This window comes from Arachis hypogaea, chromosome 4, assembly GCF_003086295.3.
Source record: "Arachis hypogaea cultivar Tifrunner chromosome 4, arahy.Tifrunner.gnm2.J5K5, whole genome shotgun sequence".
Classification (NCBI taxonomy): domain Eukaryota; kingdom Viridiplantae; phylum Streptophyta; class Magnoliopsida; order Fabales; family Fabaceae; genus Arachis; species Arachis hypogaea.
In genome coordinates, this window is record NC_092039.1 from 98,177,706 (window position 1) to 98,197,013 (window position 19,308).

At 33.1% G+C, this 19,308-nt stretch overlaps 1 long non-coding RNA gene across 1 annotated transcript; it reads left to right on the top strand.

The window, feature by feature from the left end:
• Positions 1-397: 397 nt before the first annotated feature.
• Positions 398-17,304, top strand: LOC140184453 (uncharacterized). Its single transcript, XR_011881268.1, has 3 exons — positions 398-504; positions 12,635-12,694; positions 12,798-17,304. It is a non-coding gene; the product is annotated as an uncharacterized lncRNA (long non-coding RNA).
• Positions 17,305-19,308: the final 2,004 nt, after the last annotated feature.

The window sequence follows — 19,308 nt, forward strand, 5'->3', positions numbered from 1 at the left end:
TCACCTTTAGAGATCATGACACGCACTGAATTGAATTATAAGTGGACAAAAGTTTATCTTTTGTCATACATATATGAATTAATTTTCGTTTCTCACTCAAGTTAAGTTAATAAACAGTAAGGTCATAGTTTAATATGATCATGGTATAACTTTTCACCTACATCCACTATACACACTTTCTCATCACTTTTTCATTATTAGAAATTGTTTGCTAGCATATGGAATTTATTATCTAAGTTTTATGCCTACTCCAAAAGAGAAAAATCCAATATTCCACAAGAAAAGGTGTCAAAACAGGGAAATTGTTAAGAAATTTCTCAAAAGAAGATAAAATAAAAAGTGTTATTTATTTAATTATCTGCTCTCTATATATATTGGTAGAGATAACCGATCATCAGATTTTCGGAACTAAAAGTTTGTGCAAGAAATTGAAGAAACCAAAAGCTTAGGCCTGTGATATTTTTTTCACTTTGCAAGGTGGAAGAGATAAGGCACATTCCCAAGGTACTGTCCTTCGTTTCCATTCACGGTTTGGGTTGGTCCAGTGTTTTGACTTAATTAGCTTACTCATCTAATTAATTAGTAGGCAAAAGATATCACAGTATCTACATTCCCCATTTTTTATTTATTTTTATGTTAGGTAAAATTAGGTATCATATGTTATCAAATCTTTGGATTTGTCTATACCCCCTAAATTTTCAATTTGTAAACGCTTACTAGTTAATATATATAAATGGCAGATGGGAAACAGAGATAGTGAGTTTCAACTACTGCAATTGAAATATTGTAATTTTTAATTTGGATACATATGTTGGATCCAATACAATTCTTTGCGAGCTCGACAATTCTATTTGAGCAAAGGCCATAGAAAATATCAGCTTATTGAATATCATATCAACTGTTTTATTTTTTTTTTTTACCAAAGACTTGAACCGACGATTTTTTTAGGTAAATTTGAAAAAATTATGCCATTTAAACTATAATTTGTTATTTGAGCTATAATTTATTATCATATCAATTGTTTTATGCTCAACTAAAAACTATATATTTTATTAACCAAATTAAATATTATCCGTGTTATGTTATAATATCACTTTTTTTTAAAAAACTTATCAAAATTATGAGTTTTTTTTGGATAAATTTTTGCAAACTTTTCTTGTCTTATCTTTTCAAATAAATAAAGATAAAATTTGAGATAAAAATTTTAATATTATATATAATATCGTCTCTCAACAGTTTAAGTTAATAAATAAAAAAATATACATAAATAATTATATTTCTAATAAATCAACTCTAATCTAATCTGTTATTATAGGATTCTCTACCTATGTATCACTATGACAATCAACATTTGCATTTTTTCTTTGTACCTGGCTTTTTAAATTGTTTTTTCCCTTGCAACATTCTATTTGGTGGAATAATGAACTTGAATTGTAACTTAAAATATAATATATAATTTCTTGTTAGTTCTCTGAAACTAAGGAATATATGTAATTTCATCAAGATAAGAATGTCTCAGCAGATATGCATGCTATATATTATACATATCTTTTATTTCTACCTATATTGTTCTCGATTATTTTGTTGCATGTGCCTTCATTCTGTTCTATACACAGATTCATCACTATTATTGTTGGTCCATTTGCTCTGTCAGACATGCATAGCTCCTACACCTCTTATCTCATTTGTGTTTCATAGTAACAGAAGGACCACAACCATGTGTAGTTAAATCATTGTGTTTCTATAGATTCAAGTTTTATTTAAACCTTACATTTCAAAAGCAAATCATTTAATTTGACAAGATATTTTCCAAACCATATATATATATATATATATATATATATATATATATATATAGAGTACTTTTTTACATTTGTTTTTATTAATAATAACCAACTTCAAAATCTTTCTAAAACCAAATGTTTCTGAAAATTTATAGTTTTGCCCAATTCAAATAAACATATATGATGATGTATTTTCACATATAACATGTTATTTCAATAAGACTAACTAAATGAATCTGTCTTAGTAGAATATTAGTGTAAAATTTTGACACATTACTATATCTCATACTTTGAATATTTATGAGGAATTCATAAAATAAAAACCCTATATATATAATAAAAAATTTTATAAAAAATATTTTATACGATTATCTACTCGTGTTTGTTTTTTTAAATAGTCATTAATATGATCAATATAAAAAATAACTATTTTTACTAATATAATAATATATAATTAAAAATAAATATAAAATTATTCTATATTAAAATTAAATTCAAAATATATAATCCTAATCATATGGTGTGGTGTGGCCCATATTATGTTCGAGAAACTTGTTTCGATAATGGTCGATAGAGTTCTACTGGTATTCATAATATGTTTTGTCGTATGCGCACATGTTAATTACCTCACTATCATATAATTAGCTTAATTATGTGTGCTAATTGATTCAACAATCAACATATATATCCTTCTATCTCATGAATAGCAGCCTTTCCTATCTCTATCTCTTTTTCAACAACTCTTAATTAAAAGAAATTACACCCCATAAGTTTGAGTAATTTTAAATATTTAAATTATTTTTTTTAGGTATATTCTATTTTAAGCAAACAATTATATTATCCATATTCTCATGCACACTCAGCAATGTAACTAGTTGACCAGAAAAACAATTCGTTACATAGTTAATAATATATATATATATATATATATATATATATATATATTACGTATCTTCTAATTTAATAAGATGAGAATTAATTCATTATTATAGATTAGAATTTCATCCAAAATTGTATATTTATTAATCAATAATAAGACAAAATTAGAACACCTGACATTTAGATTTGGTTTGATAAAATTTATTTTTCAAAAAATTTTTAAAAGAAAATTTTTTTAAAATTAAAAATTATTAATTTTGATAAACACAAATCATCATTAAAAAATTTTACTTTAAATATTTTTAAAAACACTCTTATCTTTTAAAAACTATAAACATAAATATATGAATTTTTTATTTATCAAATACAAAATAAAAAATATAAAATATAAAAAATTTTTAAAAAATTTTACCAAACCATTCAAGTGATCCAAGTTAATTTAAATAGCTAATAATATATATAACCTGAACTGATCTAATATATACAGGTATATTAATTTCTAGACAAATTAACTTAGTATCAAATTAGAATATTTATTTAGCATATTACAGTAGATGCTCTGAATTGCAGTTATGCCCATGAAACTTATCTTGTTTATTATAGAATGATATTATAGCAGATACACAGCAACTCTTAGCTTGCCTCCAAAAAAAGAAAAACAATATATATATTTGGTTGCATTCCGAAACCAAAATCTGGCAGAGATATCTCTATACTCACCCTTTGAGCACACCAATAGTCACTTGTATATATATCGTAACTATATAGGAATTGGCCCTCTGATCCCCACATGCTTTTGTTTCTTATTAGCTTCATGCATGCATGCAGCTTCCACGAAGCTTCCTATTTCCCTTCACAAATTAAAACAACTTGATCCTAACATATGTCCCAATTGCCCATCCCTGCAAGGAACATGTATCTTCATCATTCATGATTCATGATTGATTGCTATACTTTTTAATTTGCCGTATGCTTACAAATTATATTCCAAATATTTTCAGCTATGTATTATAGAACGGAATATATCATTATATATGCAAGGAAATAAATTATTAATAATATAATTTTGAAGCATTGCATTGAAATTTAAATAACAGTAATACTAAAAGACTAACGCTATATCAGTTAATTTCACTCGATACTATAACAAATTATTAATAATAGATTATTAAATAAATTTAGTATAAAATCTATTGAAGATAAATTTTATTGAGTTTGAATTTTAAATATTTTTTTAAATTAAATTTCAAATATTCTTATTTTTAAAAAATATCAATTACCTTTTTTTATATTAAGTATTAACTGGAATATTAGCGATACAATATTTAATTGTAGTCCACAATAATTGCACTTGCTGCCACAAAATTTCTGCTATATTACGTGTTGCATGCACCAACATCTAACACAAGTTACAACTATTACCGCTAGAACAAAACCTATAATAATAATAATAATAATAATTAATTATCTTCTAAGGAGTATTTTTATAATTAATAATTGTGTAAAAAAAGTTAAATATAATTGTCAATATTTTTATTGAGGTTTGGTTAGTTATTACTGATCGTAAAAACTAAGTGTCAATAAAAATTACAATGGCCGCCAAAAATATTTTTAAACCCTTTCTTAACAATAATATTAAATTTTGTTTTGACAACCAGTCAAAAATATCTTAACAAAATAACTATCTTTAGTGAAAGTCAAAACTGCTTATGTTGTAGTGTATATGTATGATTTTAATATGTTAGTTCCTTAATCTATTTTATTTGGTGTATGTAATAAACTAATAATAATAAATATAAAATTAGTTTAAATAATAAATATTTTAGCTTGTTAATCAGTAGTTTTAAGTTTAATTAAAGAGCTTTATCATGTATATATATTATATAGACAGTAGGCAGTACAGCAGAACCATATACAAGTACAATACCGCAATTTAATTATAATCATGATTTGAGTGTTATTTTATTTGAGACGATAATAACAACATTTTAATATTTTTCTAACATAATAAATTCACTATCTTGTTATCTTCTCCACACAAGCATGGCTCAATATTAATTTTCATATCATATCTATTTGATAGCTATGTATACAGTATGCGCTAAAATAATTAAATAATATCATTATATTTTACATACTTGTTCCAATAGAACTGTGATTTTTTAACATAGGAGGTTTCCTTGAACCTTCGTCCGTCACTGTTTATGAGTGTGTGTCCGTATTATAGAATGTTTTCATGTCTGCTTTCTATTTGCTTTGTGTTGATGTTGGGTCCATAAATGTACAACATAATTTGTGGTTTCAAATGATGCTACTCGATTCAATTTTGTGGATATGAATAGCAGCTACATGTGCTACATAACTACATATGATAGCAGTATATGTGTTAAAAACGGTTTTAGCCTTCAAACTATTCATGTGACTTTAGGTTAAGAGGTTTTTCTGGGAAGCTAAATTGACATATACATGACGGAGACTTGTAATATATTTTAAAATGACAAACCTTCTTTTTTTTATATATAAACAATTTATAAGTATATATTTTCTTAAGAATTTGTCAATTCTAAGTCTATATTGTGACTTTTGTGGTCCAATCTTTACTACAACAAAAATCATTTTCAGTGCTAATAACTTATATTCTAACTTTTGTCATTATTATTTTATGTTATAATGTAATTATGTACTTTTATAATAATTAAAAAAGTCTTTATCAACAATTGTATAATTATTGCTAAAATTTTTTAGCGACCAATCATAAGACGATTAATATCTAATTGTCGGTAAATAAATTTGCGATTATTTTTAAAGCAAAATAAATTGTCACTACAAACAATTTTCTTGTAGTGCCTGATTGACTAGTGTTGAAGCGATCAAAGAAAGAATATACACGCTTGTTTTAGTGTTATAAATAAACTAAATTTTTAAAATAATCTCTTAGATTCACGCCATATACCAATTTATTTTTTGAGATTCTAATGGCACCATTATTATTTTTGAGATTGATATCTAAACACTATAATAGTTCCTAAATCTCTTTTCAGCAATGACTAAGCAACTAAAGTGATGAATTGACACTCTAATATCACGTGGTTTGCTCTTGACACCCAATAAAAATATATGCAATGTCATTTTTTTCATATAAGTTATTAGCTTATAAATGAGTTTTCACATATATCAAAATGACATTACATCTGCTTTTATTGAACGCAAAAGCAAACAACATCATTTTATTAGTATTTGATATGGTATTGGAGTATTTCGCCTCACATCGTTTGCTGAATCACTGTTGAAAAAGAGTTGAAAGACCACTATAGTATTTAGATATCAATCTCCAAAATATTAATAGGGCAATTAGAATCTCAAATACCAAATAAATGCATGGTATGAATCTCAAGGACCTCTTCAAAAAAGTAATCGTCATAAGTAATTAGAGTTAGCTATGGACGGTTAGTGGTTAGTTACATCTATGACAGAAATTCATTGACTACCTTTCATACAACAAAACCCACGGTCAAACTTATTTGTGAATCACTATCATTAGACTAATAGCTCCAAAGTTCAATTTCTTAAAACTACATATGAAAAACTTGCATTACAAAAAGGTTTTTTTTTTTGTGATTTAGATCGAGTTAGTTTGATTAAGATTAAGGAGAGAACTGTAAAAATGGTTTGTGCAGCAAGAAAATGGGAGAAGCTACAATAATATGAGAAAGCAATGAAACAGAATTGGCGAGAGAATCGTTGAATATTGTGTGTGTATTGAAACATTGCAGTGTTACTATTGATTATTCTCACTTGTAAAATTATAAGATCTAATATAGAACTAATATTAGGTTAATACTAGTGGTAACATTTGAAAGATTGTGGAGGCTTTGAACCCGTCCCTGAAACACTCTGCGTTTTTCGAAGGCGACTCAAATGCATAGTTTTCCCTAGTGCATGCCTGGTATTGTTAATATGATGGTCAATATAATTAATTAATTAACGTTTTTTAAAGTACAAATTAAACAACATAACTATGACAGATATATAAATACACCTAACAGCGGAGTGGATCCTCTCCAGTGAAAAAAAATTGGATGCTGTCCAGTGTATAATTTAATCCTTCATTCCTTTCTCTCTCTTACTTAATTTTGGTCCCACTTAGAGAATTAAAGGTGGAAGATCACACTTTATTCTCTCAAATATTTTTTTCACTGGAGAGGATCCATTTCCACCTAACAGCGATAATATTATCCATCGAAAAAAGTATAGGTAGACAATAACATTGTTGAACAATATGAACAATGGGACTAAAAATAAAAATTAATCTTAAATTTAATTAATGGCATTAATAAATAATTTCTAATAATAACCATATTTAAAATTAAAAAAAATGAGGGTTTGTACATTGTGCAGTTACACATTTCATCACCTCTAACGGCGTGTGCTTCATTGGTGAATTGAGGTTCTACAACTAGCTGCTGATCCTCTCTCACTCTTGCTGGACTTTCACCGCCTGGATGCCAGCCATTGCCAAACAGCCGCAGCCGACGCCGCCTCCCTCCACGCCAACACCCGAGTAGCCCGACGTGTGCTGATTTTTTTTCCCATAGCCCACAAACTCGCGCACAGTGCAGCCCCCTGCAGCCCACCGCGTCCACTTTCACCGCCTATTCGTCTCCGACTGATCTGCCCGAATACAGGGAAAAGTTGTGGCTTCCGTTTCATATGGACGTGACCTCTCACAGCCACTTCAATGGAGTTCAATTTGCTTGAAACGGGTTGTCATGCCCCAGCTTCCTTCACCGACGACAATACCACGCATTCAAGTGACAACCTTCTCAATTCTTGCGACGTGGAAGGTGAAAAGTCTAACAAGGTAAGCATTGTATATTGGTGCATTGGGACATATATTTATTTTCATGTAAATGAGATGGTTATTTTAAGTCCAACATTCTTAAACCATGATGATATTTATTGAGAAAATTTTTTTATGGTATTTTGGTCTGTCAATATAGTAATTAGTTAAAAGGGTAATAAATTATAGATCAAGTTCTAAAGAAGATGAAGATGAACATTTATTTACTTAAGCGACTAAAACCCCAAAGTGGTCGCTGAGATTGGGCGAGTTACCCATACTTGTCCCTGACTTTCAAAATTCACTAAAAGCATCCCTGACATTTTGCTCCGGGACCCATAGTTGCCCTTCAACCCTTTCCGACGCCAAGTCAGCAAACGGAAGGTTGATCTGGCACCTCCCTTGCCACGCTGGAGCCAGCAACGGCTAGCTGATGTGGCAAATCTGAATTTTGTACCCAATGTGGTCCCTGGTCCCAATAAAACCCTAAAACCTAAGAATCATTATTATAACTAGTATCTCTTCTTCTCTCCTTCGTAATATGATTCTGGACCACCATTGAAGCTCTGAAGCAATGTTTGGAGGTGAAGGGCAAGCCAGTGGGAGCTCGATACGGTCAACAAGCAATGGATATAGGGCGAAGACCCAAAATCGTAGTAGGGCTACGCGTGTACCAGAATGGTGTGGTTGCGGCTGCCGACCTGTGCTCCGGTGGTCTGGGACACATTCCAACCCAAATAAGCCCTTTTTTGGATGCCCAAATTATAATGTTAGCTGTAATTGCTGATTTTTCATGATTTTTCATTCCTTCTCCAACTTCTAATTTGGTTATTGAAACATTCGTTGACTGCAGACAATTGGTAAAAGATGGTGTGGTTTGTTTGTTTGGGCAGATGTTGGGCAAGAGACTGTCCCTGCAAAATCAAGAAGTCTTAACTATAATGAAGAGCAGAAGATGACAGAAGGTTGGAGGCTGAAAAAATTAGAATCGGATGTTAGGAGTCAAAAGTTTATGATCAAATTATTGTTTGTGGTTGTTTCTATAATGTTGTTGTTCTTACTAGTGGTATTTTGCAAACTTTGATCTCAATGTTGAGTAATGATGCGATTGAGTTCATATGTGTAATATTTGCATGAATGAAAAAAGTTGTTCAACATGTAACTGTGTTAGCCAACCTGTTGATACTAACTATTTTTGTACCACTAAAGAAAATCTGGATATATAGTAATAGCAAAATATAGCAATAGCAAAATATATTAATCATTTTAACATAACAAAGTCATGATTCATAAGTTTTGACTGCCTTACAAAGCCATAAGAAGGTGCTGCTAACAAAATAAACATAAGCATATGTCTGGTAACAAAGTAATCCTAACCAAACAAGCATGGTATTGCTATACAAAATTACTTTCAAATTGTCTTATACAAAATACATCCCAATACAACAAGCAAGAGTCTTCAATTTTTCTTCCTTGGTGCCTTGAATCCCGGAGTGGGAATGAACTTGAGGATACTGCCAAGTCTTGCAGCTGTTCCTGAGCTAGCACCTTGCATGGGATTCACTGGCTCATGGGCAGAAGTTGGTGAGACAGATGGCTTTCTCTTTGGTGGGAGCTTATCCGGTCTTGACTTAGTGATGGTACAAACTTCAGTAGCCTACAAGAATTGTAGTATATCAGATGGTGCGGTTATAATTACATAACACTAAAGAATTTACAAGTTGTCATTAGATGAAAAATAAGTTGATTACCTGCTGAGACTCCTCTGGTTCAGAATAAATTGGTTGAGAAATCTCAACTTCAACTGGTTGGACATTAGTGTCATCATCATCAGCCGGAGCATCTTTACCAACATTGGCATCATCAGTGGCATTTGGATCAGGTTCAGCATTGGGGTCAGGTTCAGCAGCATTCTGACCATCTTGAACAACATTAGTTTCAGCTCTAGCTGTATTCTTAGCGGCAGCTTTTGCTTGTGCAGCAGCAGCAGCTTTGGCTTGTGCAGCAGCATCTGCTAGTTTTTTCTTTTTACAACCCCTCTTTGTGTGTCCTTTTTTCCCACAGCAGCTTTGGCTTGTGCAGCATTTTGTATTGTTCTTTTTCATCCCCAAACACAGCATTACGTGCATCAAAGAGGGCCCTTGATATTGAGTTCTTGTTCAAGGTCAAGTCAAACCTTGACTTGAAGTAAGTGGCTGCATCACAATGCTTAAAATTGGGGTACTTCCTAATCTTCTTGACTAGTTTACTCGCCACCCAATTTCTGTTAGCTGCCCTGTTCTTATCTTCCCTTGGGCATGTGTGATCATTAAGGAATGTCTTTATTTGCCAACAAGTATCTTCATGATCCCTTGATGCATACACCACCCATGGACATCCTTTCACCTGACATGTAGCCCTCATTCTCACGTTGTCATTTTTCCTGAACCTAATCCGTCTACCCTCTTGGATTGTGAACTCCCTTACAGCCTCCTTAAAGTCCCATTTTGTGTTGAATTTCATGCCAACTTCCATTTGCAGTTCTCCAAACCTTATACCTTCTCTGAACACAGGACAAAAATCTTCAGAGTCCTCATCTGCCCTCTCATCCTCTGAATTGGGGGGAGTTTTCATTTCTTCAGAATGCCATGAATTTGCCCCATCTGAGTCAGCCCCTGGATCATATGCATTATATGCATCATCCCCTGTTCCACCCACAAAGCCTAGGTCCACATCCCCATCTGAGACCTCCTCAACAAATGCATCATCCTCACTCATAACTTGCTCTTTATCTTTAGCAAACGCAGCAGCAGGAGAATGTTTAAATTTGATGTCTTCCTTAATAGTCTTAGCCTTACAAACATCATTATCATAATCATCATCATCAGACGAAGAACTATCTTCGATCCTTGGCTCATACAAACTATCTTCGTCACTATCATATGAATCAGACGATAGTGCATCACCTCCCTCCTGTCGTGCTTTCAACACTACCTTTCCCTTAGCAACACTCCTCGTACAAGGCCTAAAATTAGGGGTGGTTGTTGTCTTTTTCTTCTTCAAGGTGGATTTTAGTGTGGAGTTGGATGTTGATGTTGACACACTTTTAGGGAGAATAGGCTTCGTAGGAGGATTCGACTTTGAATTGCTAGGAGGCTTTGGCTTTTGATTAGTAGGATGCTTCGGCTGTGGATTAGTAGAAGGCTTTGCAAATTGATTAGTAGGAGGCTTCAGCTGTGGATTAGTGGGAGGTTTTGGCTTTTGATAAGTAGCAGGCTTTGCCTGTGATTGATCATTTGGATTGGGAAGAGGCTTCTCCTGACTTGGAGGTTTTGGATTCGTGACAGATTCTGGCATAGTTGGAGGTGTTGGATTACTAGGAGGAGTCAGATTAATTTGAGGGTTCGGAATGTCAATGGTGTTGACAGGCGTTGCCTTGTCTTGGGGGGATTCACTGTTGGGGTTCCTCACTTTGTCATTAGGAGTGACCATGGCACCTTCTTCTTTTGCATCCATGCCAGCCTTTTCCTCCTCATCTTGTAAATAATCTGGAGATGACACCCCATGTTCAAAATACACATCCACCAATCCATTATTCTTGTGAGCAAGGAAACACATCTCTCTAAGCTCATTGTCACTGTTTAGATTCCTTAATCCAGTTTCTAACGTCCTCCCGGGAACTACCCACCAACAATGAAGGATCTTGTCATAGCCTAACTCCTTGTAATAATTCCTTATGAAGAAAACGTCCAAGGTATCCTCATCCAGATCACCTAGGCAGGTTAAGTTATCAGGGGTATATCTCAGTTTTCCTTCATCATCTTTCTCAAAGTTTCCTCCATGATGAAACATTATATCCAACAACACATCCATCTGCACTAACAAATCAAAACCATTAAAACTCACACAATCATATCACACGACTTCAACATCGATTAAAATCCCTATACATTAATATCACTGTCACCACCATGCATTAACCCACTATTGAAAAAACCTCTGTTTTATTGCAAAAAAACAGAGCATATACACATCAAACCCTTTGCCCTAACAAAAATTCTTAAACACAATCCTTTAAGGTAATGCAGCCATGAAACTCTAGGACAACCCAACACAGTAACAAGACAATCATACACCTTCATCATAATTTGATTCATGAAATAAATTCAAAAATTATTTCAACCAACACATACCTTCAACAACGCAGAAGACAGAGAAACCACTTGACTAAGGAACACCAAACTCTTCAAACGACGTGTGACAGTGGAGGAGATGGGGAAGACTAAGCTAGGTCGCTGCCATTGATGGGAGAAGACGAAGACTGAGCGTGGAGGAGAGGAGAGGAAGTGTGAGAGTGTTCAAACAAATATGGGACTGAAGGCAAACCGTTTTCAAGGGATGGAGCTTATGAACGACGTCGTTTACTTCTTCATTGGGCGCCAAATCGATACTGCGTCGTTTCGCTTGGCTCCAGCGTGGCAAGGGAGGTGCCAGATCAACCTTCCGTTTGCTGACTTGGCGTCGGAAAGGGTTGAAGGGCAACTATGGGTCCCGGAGCAAAATGTCAGGGATGCTTTTAGTGAATTTTGAAAGTCAGGGACAAGTATGGGTAACTCGCCCAATCTCAGGGACCACTTTGGGGTTTTAGTCTACTTAAGCCGATAAAGTATTATGTTACCTTTTTAATATGTTATACTGCAATGGGTTTAATATGTGTTCAGTGTTAATGAGACAACGTTGCATAAGGTTGCCATTATAATGTCTCAAATCCCCATCCCTATTCTTCCATGCCATGCATGCACAAACAAATATGGCTACATATGTAAAGAAATTACAGTAGTTAATAATGAGTTTTTTGACTTTTCAAAGTATGAAAGGAGACTATTTTTTAGGTTGTGTAGGTATACTTCAAATGTGATGGACCTATGCATGCTCTATATAAATAATTAATATAATCCTAACTAGTTAGGTGGGACTTTTTATAAGTAGACGTCTCGTTGTTATGATTGCTTTTAATTCATGTACACTAATAAATTTTTAATAATATTCTTAGAAAAAATTTTAATAAAATATTTTTAATTTATATTTATTTAATAGTACGGTATCTAATTAGTTTGTTTGCTTATGTTTGTTTGTATATGTTTGATTGTAGGCCATAGAATGTACAGATATTACTGAGTTTCGAAGTGATGACACGGATCTTGTTGATGAGGTTTGGACTCTAGTTTATTGTTATTTTTTCATGAACCGCATGTTTGAATCGATCATTAATCCTCATGTTCATTGAATGATGTTTGTTTTGAACTGATTCGCAGTTACCGGATCATAGTTGTCTTGTCGAAGGTGAAATACCAAGAGTTGGGATGCAGTTTGAGAAATTGAAGCTAGCCCAGGATTTTTATGCGAGCTACGCAAAGAAAGTCGGTTTCATAAGTAAGATACAAAACACAAATTTTGACAGAATGACAAAGGAAATGATTAACCAATCTATTCATTGTAATTGGAGGGTTTCTGTAGGTCTCGTGTCAAAGCACCCACACGAAAGAATACGATTACTGCCGTGGGGTGCAGAGCAAGGATATATACAAAGTTTGACAGGGAGAAGCAAGATTGGATCTTATTCAAGGTTAATTTGAGGCACTTCGCCTATGTTCAACTAAAAAGGTGGTGGACTACCACGAGAATAGGAAGTTGACCAACAAGCGAAATGCATGATTGAGGTTAATGATAAGGCGGGCATTCGAACCAAGAAGACATTTCTAGCATTAGCTAATGAGGTTGGTGGATCGTCGAACCTGGGCTTATCAAAGAAGGATGTTAGGAATTACATTTCATCAAGACTCTAATCCACTAATGTCAACGCAAATGTCAAGGAGATGCTGAATTACTTCATGCGGATGACGGAGATAAATCCAAACTTCTTCTACACAGTGAAGTGGATGACAATTATAAGTTTAGGAGTGCAGTTTGGGTGGATGCAAGGTGTAGGGAGTCTTATGAATGCTATGGAGACGTGGTGTCATTTGATACCATATAGAGCACGAACCGGTATAATTTATTTATGTTGTTGTTTACTTTTTTGTTATTTTGTATTAGTTGGATGTTCATAAATGTGGTTGTTTTTACTTTAGGCATGTATTTTCGTTTGCCTCTTTCGTCGGTGTGAACCACCATTGTAAGTCTACTTTGCTAGGCTGTGCTCTGTTGGACAGCAAGAAGATCCCGAGTTTCGAGTGGGAGTTCACGCAATAGCTGAAGTGCATGGGAACTGCACCACAGAGCATCATCACTGACCAATAGGTCCATGATTGGTGCATTTAGAAAAGTCCTACCCAATACACGCCACCATTGGTGCATCTGGCATATAACGAAAAAGATACCGTATAAGCTCGAAGGTTATGCTAGGTTCAGAGAGTTGAATGTTGAGCTTAAGCATATTATATGGAACTCTCATTCGGTTGAGGCTTTCGAGGATGGTCAGGCTGAATTCATTGATGAGTTCAACCTACATCACATCACATTGCTATTAAGTTAAATCATGTATCGTAGTTGCTTAGATGTTGTTATGTTCTTGTTTTCTGTTCTGAAAATCTGTTCCTTATGCGGGGTTCTGTTTTTGGATATTTTTGTTTTGTGTAGACTTGTTTGAGGACTGACGCATGTGGGTGCCGATCCTTTTCAAGGGATAATTTTGGGCTGATATGAGGAGTACGCAAAGGATTCAGAGTATGCATGCATTCTCTGGTGGATACTTACATTGCAAGACTAGCTTGGTTTAGTTCGTCCATGGGTTCGACAACGTGCTTAGAAACTAGGAGCAGAAGGAACTAAAGAACGATGCTGCAAACTCGAGAGGAGTAATCCCATGTGCAACTAGCTCAGCCATTGAGAGACAATTCCAACAAGAGTACACCAACGACATGTTTAGGGGTGTCCGAATTGAGTTTGACAAGAAGACTGATTGCAATATTCGTGCCGTTTATGAACAAGGTGACTCGGCCTGGGTAAAAGTGGAAGAGAAAATACTAGCCTATGAGAAGACCCGGTATGTTACGCACAACGTCCATTTTGACCATTCGACTCATCAGGTTTGATGTGAGTGTAACTTGTTCGAGAGTACAAGTATACTATGTTGCCACTGTCTTATAGTGTTTTCCTCTTACAAAGTGAATAAAGTGCCTTCCAGCTTTGTTCTTCCCGTTGGAGCAAGAACATAAAGCACAAGCACACCTACATTAAGAGTAGCCACGACGTGAGAGATTCGGATGAAAGCCACAACTTATTAAGAAGGTTGTGTGCACACTTCTACAACTTGACGATGAAGCAGACATATTGCATGTTGCGCTAGACGATGCGAGGGTCAAGCTAGTTAATTACCGTGTCAAGTTACGGAATAAGACTATCGCTGATGCACACACTAGCATCGCCATAGAGACTTCCTTCGTGGTGGGCACAAAGGACATTCAAGGTCCATCAAAGGTAACCATAAAGGGTCGGCCAAAAGGTAAAAGGATCAGATATGAGTTGGAGAAATCAATCAAGAAATCTATCAAGAAATCCATGTAGAGAAAGCGGAAGAGTTCAGGCCAAGTAGGTATCGTAATTAATGTAAAACTTCATGTTTTGTACATAATTGATTATGTCGATAGTGACTTGTTTTTATTTAAGTTTGTTTCTTTTAGGATAATCGTGTGGAATCTTGTGGAAACATAAATTTGGATGCTTCTGCTCTGCAGATTGTTCCGCAAGAAGTTGGTGTATTCATGTCCCTATTAAACTCTTTCGGTAATACCTAGACTGTTTTGGATATAGAATCTGCTATTTTATATTAGAGGTCCTTTTTGTTGGGTGTTCCAACTCTATGTATGTTTGAGGGTTATTTTGTAGTCCGAGTTGTTGATGGTCAGATGTATATGAAACTGTTATTTTTGTTCTTGAATTGGATGGTTATTCATGTTGACTAGTTTGACTTGACTATATTTAACAATGGCTGAAGTTACCTGGATATTCAACTCTGTATGTGTGGGGATGGTTACCCTAATATTAGCTTTTGTAATTATTTGATTGCTTTTGATTTAAGTAGTTACCATTTGAGAATATCTAAATGTTCATTTCATTAGGTACCCGGTTGGTTATTTTGTAAAAGTATTGGTATGGTGTGTATAATTAGTTACAAGTACTTTAGGGTGCATGTTCGATTCACACTACAGGAAAAATACCCATTCAGGTACACTTGAAAAGTGTAGCCAAAAGTGAAAAAAATGATGCCTTATGCTATGACTACGCTTTCTAGGCTACGACTACGCTTTTTGGGGTGATTTTTATTCGGCCTTTACCTATTCTTAAAGGCTACACTTTTCTGTACCAAGGGTTGCGCTTTTGGTGTTTGGGAATAGGGTACGCTTTTCAAGTGATGCTGTCCAGGACCAAAGGCTATGCTTTTCAGCTTCTATTTTTACCAGAATAGGCTACGCTTTCAACGCTACTACATTACCTGTAAAACGTAGCCACATTGTATACCATAGATGCTCTATATAAGTGTAGCCTTAGGTCTTTTATTATTTTTTAATTTTCTGTATAACTATAACTACTCTATATAAGTGTAGCCTTAGGTCCCTCATTATTTTTTTTAATTTTTTTAATTTTTTTATGTATATAATATTCTAATAATTTTTTATACAACATAATATTTAATAATATTATTACATATATAATTCTACATTTTTAATTAAATGAGTTAAATATTATAAAATAAAATTAAACACATAATTATACTAAGTAATTCCTTTAAATAATAAAAATTATCCTTACACAATTCAAAGACATAATCTTAAGAAGCAATTAACAATCAAAATATAACTTAAGATAATTTAAGTCACATGAAACTTGTATCACATATTAATTAAAACGCAAAGATTGCACTCTATATCCGAAAAGAGCTTACAAACAGAAAATCATTAATCTTCTAATCTTGGCATAATGATTAAAAAATGTTCTAAAGCGCCTTCAGATTCTTCTCAAACACATCTTTTTCATGCTGATCTTCATCACCATCAAGAAAACTCTTGGCCTTAACAATTGTATCAGTGTTCATTCCTTTGTTCATTTCCAACGGGGCTGTTGCAAAAATACTTGCACTTCCAAGTCCTGCTAGTCTAGTGACATTGATTGGGCACAATCTACTACAAAGGCTGCACCACCTACTCCAGCTGCACTCAGTAAGTTAGTAAAGTATTTTTCTTCTCTTTAATTTTGTCTCTCTTCTCTCTAATTTTCGTAAGTTTTCGAGGCAAGCTAGCAGGCTCATAATCATTTTTTTCAGCCATTCCATTTGTTTTAAAATGGGTTTTTATTCTTCTCATTCCACTTCTCCTTCCACTTTTTCTTTTATTTCAATTTTTTCAGAGACTTCAAAGAGTAACTATCCTAAAAAGAGATAGGTAACTTTAGAGACTTTAGTTTTTTTACAGACATCCCATTTGTTTGAAAATAGATTTATTATTTTTTTATTGGTGCATGACTCTAAATACTGTGTTTATTTTAGATGAATCACCACAACAACGAAAATATTTATGTGTGTGAGATTGCTAAAACGATGATGGTGAATATTCTATAACTTAATGAGAAGAAAAAGATAAGACAAACGGTGGACATACTCTCCCTGAATCCTTCTTTAAAGCTGTCAGCAGTTTTTGGAATGTTCGTCCCGATTAGTCATTATGTACTTTTTCTTAATAATGTATTATTTGAGTTCGATTGTGTTATGCATGTAATTGTTGATAAATGATGTCTTAATACATACAATTCTTGATTTACTAAAGTTTTGAAATTGGGTAACAGTAACTAGTAGCTTGCTATCCTTGTACAATTCTTTATTTAACAGTGTTCTTTTCATGATTTCATTATCAATCATAGAGTGATACAGAATATTAGGTTCAATAATTTTCTATGCATTATTAATCCAAGAGACAAAACTATTTAAAATTTCACTAGCAGATGATTATTTCTGTTGGTAGCCAAATGATTATTTGTAATAAGCCTGGTGTAGTATGTATGATTACTAACAAGTAGTTTAGGCTGAATGTTAGATTCAATAGGACAATGGATGGTTATTTTTATTAGTACACGAATGGTTATTTGTAATAGTTTAGGTGTGGTGTGTATAATTAGTTACAAGTAGTTACGACAAAATGTTCGATTGAATAGGCTAGCGGATTATTATTTTTATTAGTCTCCGAATGGTTATTTATAATAGTCTTGTTATCTTGTGTATAATAAATTATAAGTAGTTTAGGTTGGATGTTCGATTCAATAGGCTAACGGATAGTTATTTCTATTGAAAGACAGATGGTTATTTGTTATAGTATTGGTGTAATATGTTTGGTTAGTTACAAGTAGTATAGTTTCGATGTTCAACTCAATAAGCTAACAGATGATTATTTCTTTTGATACCCAGATGATTATTTGTAATAATCCTATTGTAGTATGTATGATAACTTAGAAGTAGTTTGGCCTGGATATTCGATTTAATAGGATAACAGATGTTTATTTTTATTACTACCCGAATGGTTATTTGTAATAGTTTAGGTGTGGTGTGTATAATGTTACAAGTAGTTATTGTGAGATGTTCGATTCAATAAGCTAGCAGATTGTTATTTTTATTAGTACCCAAAAGGTTATTTGTAATAGTCTTGCAATCGTGTGTATAATTAACTACATGTAATATAGGTTGGATGTTCGATTCAATAAGCTAACGGATGATTATTTCTATTGGTAGCCAGATGCTTATTTGTAATAATCTTGGTGTAGTATGCGTGATTACTTATAAGTAGTTTAGGATCGATGTTCGATTCAATAGGATAACAGATGATTGTTTTTATTAGTACCCAGATGGTTATTTGTAATAATCTTGGTAATTTGTAATAGTATCGGCGCAGTGTGTCTGATTAGTTACAAGTAAGGATGGTTATTTGTAATAGTTTAGATGTGGTGTGTTAATTAGTTACAAGTAGTTACTGTGGGATGTTCGATTCAATAGGCTAACAGATGATTATTTGTTTGAGTATCCAAATTGTTATTTGTAATAGTCTTGCTATCGTGTGTATAATTAGATAAAAGTAGTTTAGGTTGGATGTTCGATTTAATAAGCTAACAGATAGTTATTTTTATTAGTACACATATGGTTATTTTTTATAGTATTGGTGTATTATGTCTGATTAGTTACAAGTAGTATAGTTTGGATGTTCAATTCAATAGGCTAATGGACGGTTATTTCTATTGGTACGCAAATTGTTATTTGTAATAATCCTATTGTAGTATGTATGATTACTTAGAAATAGTTTAGTTTGGATATCCGATTCAATCGGATAACAGATGGTTATTTTATTAGTACCCGAATGGTTATTTTTTATTAACAGCACGAAAGGAATTAAGAACTGCAACAGCAATGTAAGCAGTGTACCAAACAACAATGGAAATTAACAATTTCAGAAAATCATATTCTGCAGTTATCAAATACCAATCACTAACATAAGAAAATATAGAGTGAAAGATATACCTATTATACATCTAAATGAATGTTTAGGTCGTCTTTGTTATGAATGGGTTGGAGGGCGTAGAATTTGGCTGTTATTCGTGGAAATGTGACACAAGTGAATAATATGAAAAAAAGGGTTCCCAGCGGATATTAAAGGTAAAAAATAATAAAAATCCACCAGTAGCAGATATTAAAAAAAATTAATAAAATAAAAAATAAAATAAATTTATTGTAGAATAAAATAAACATAAAAAGAAAATATAAATAATGTAATAATTTTTATAGGTATT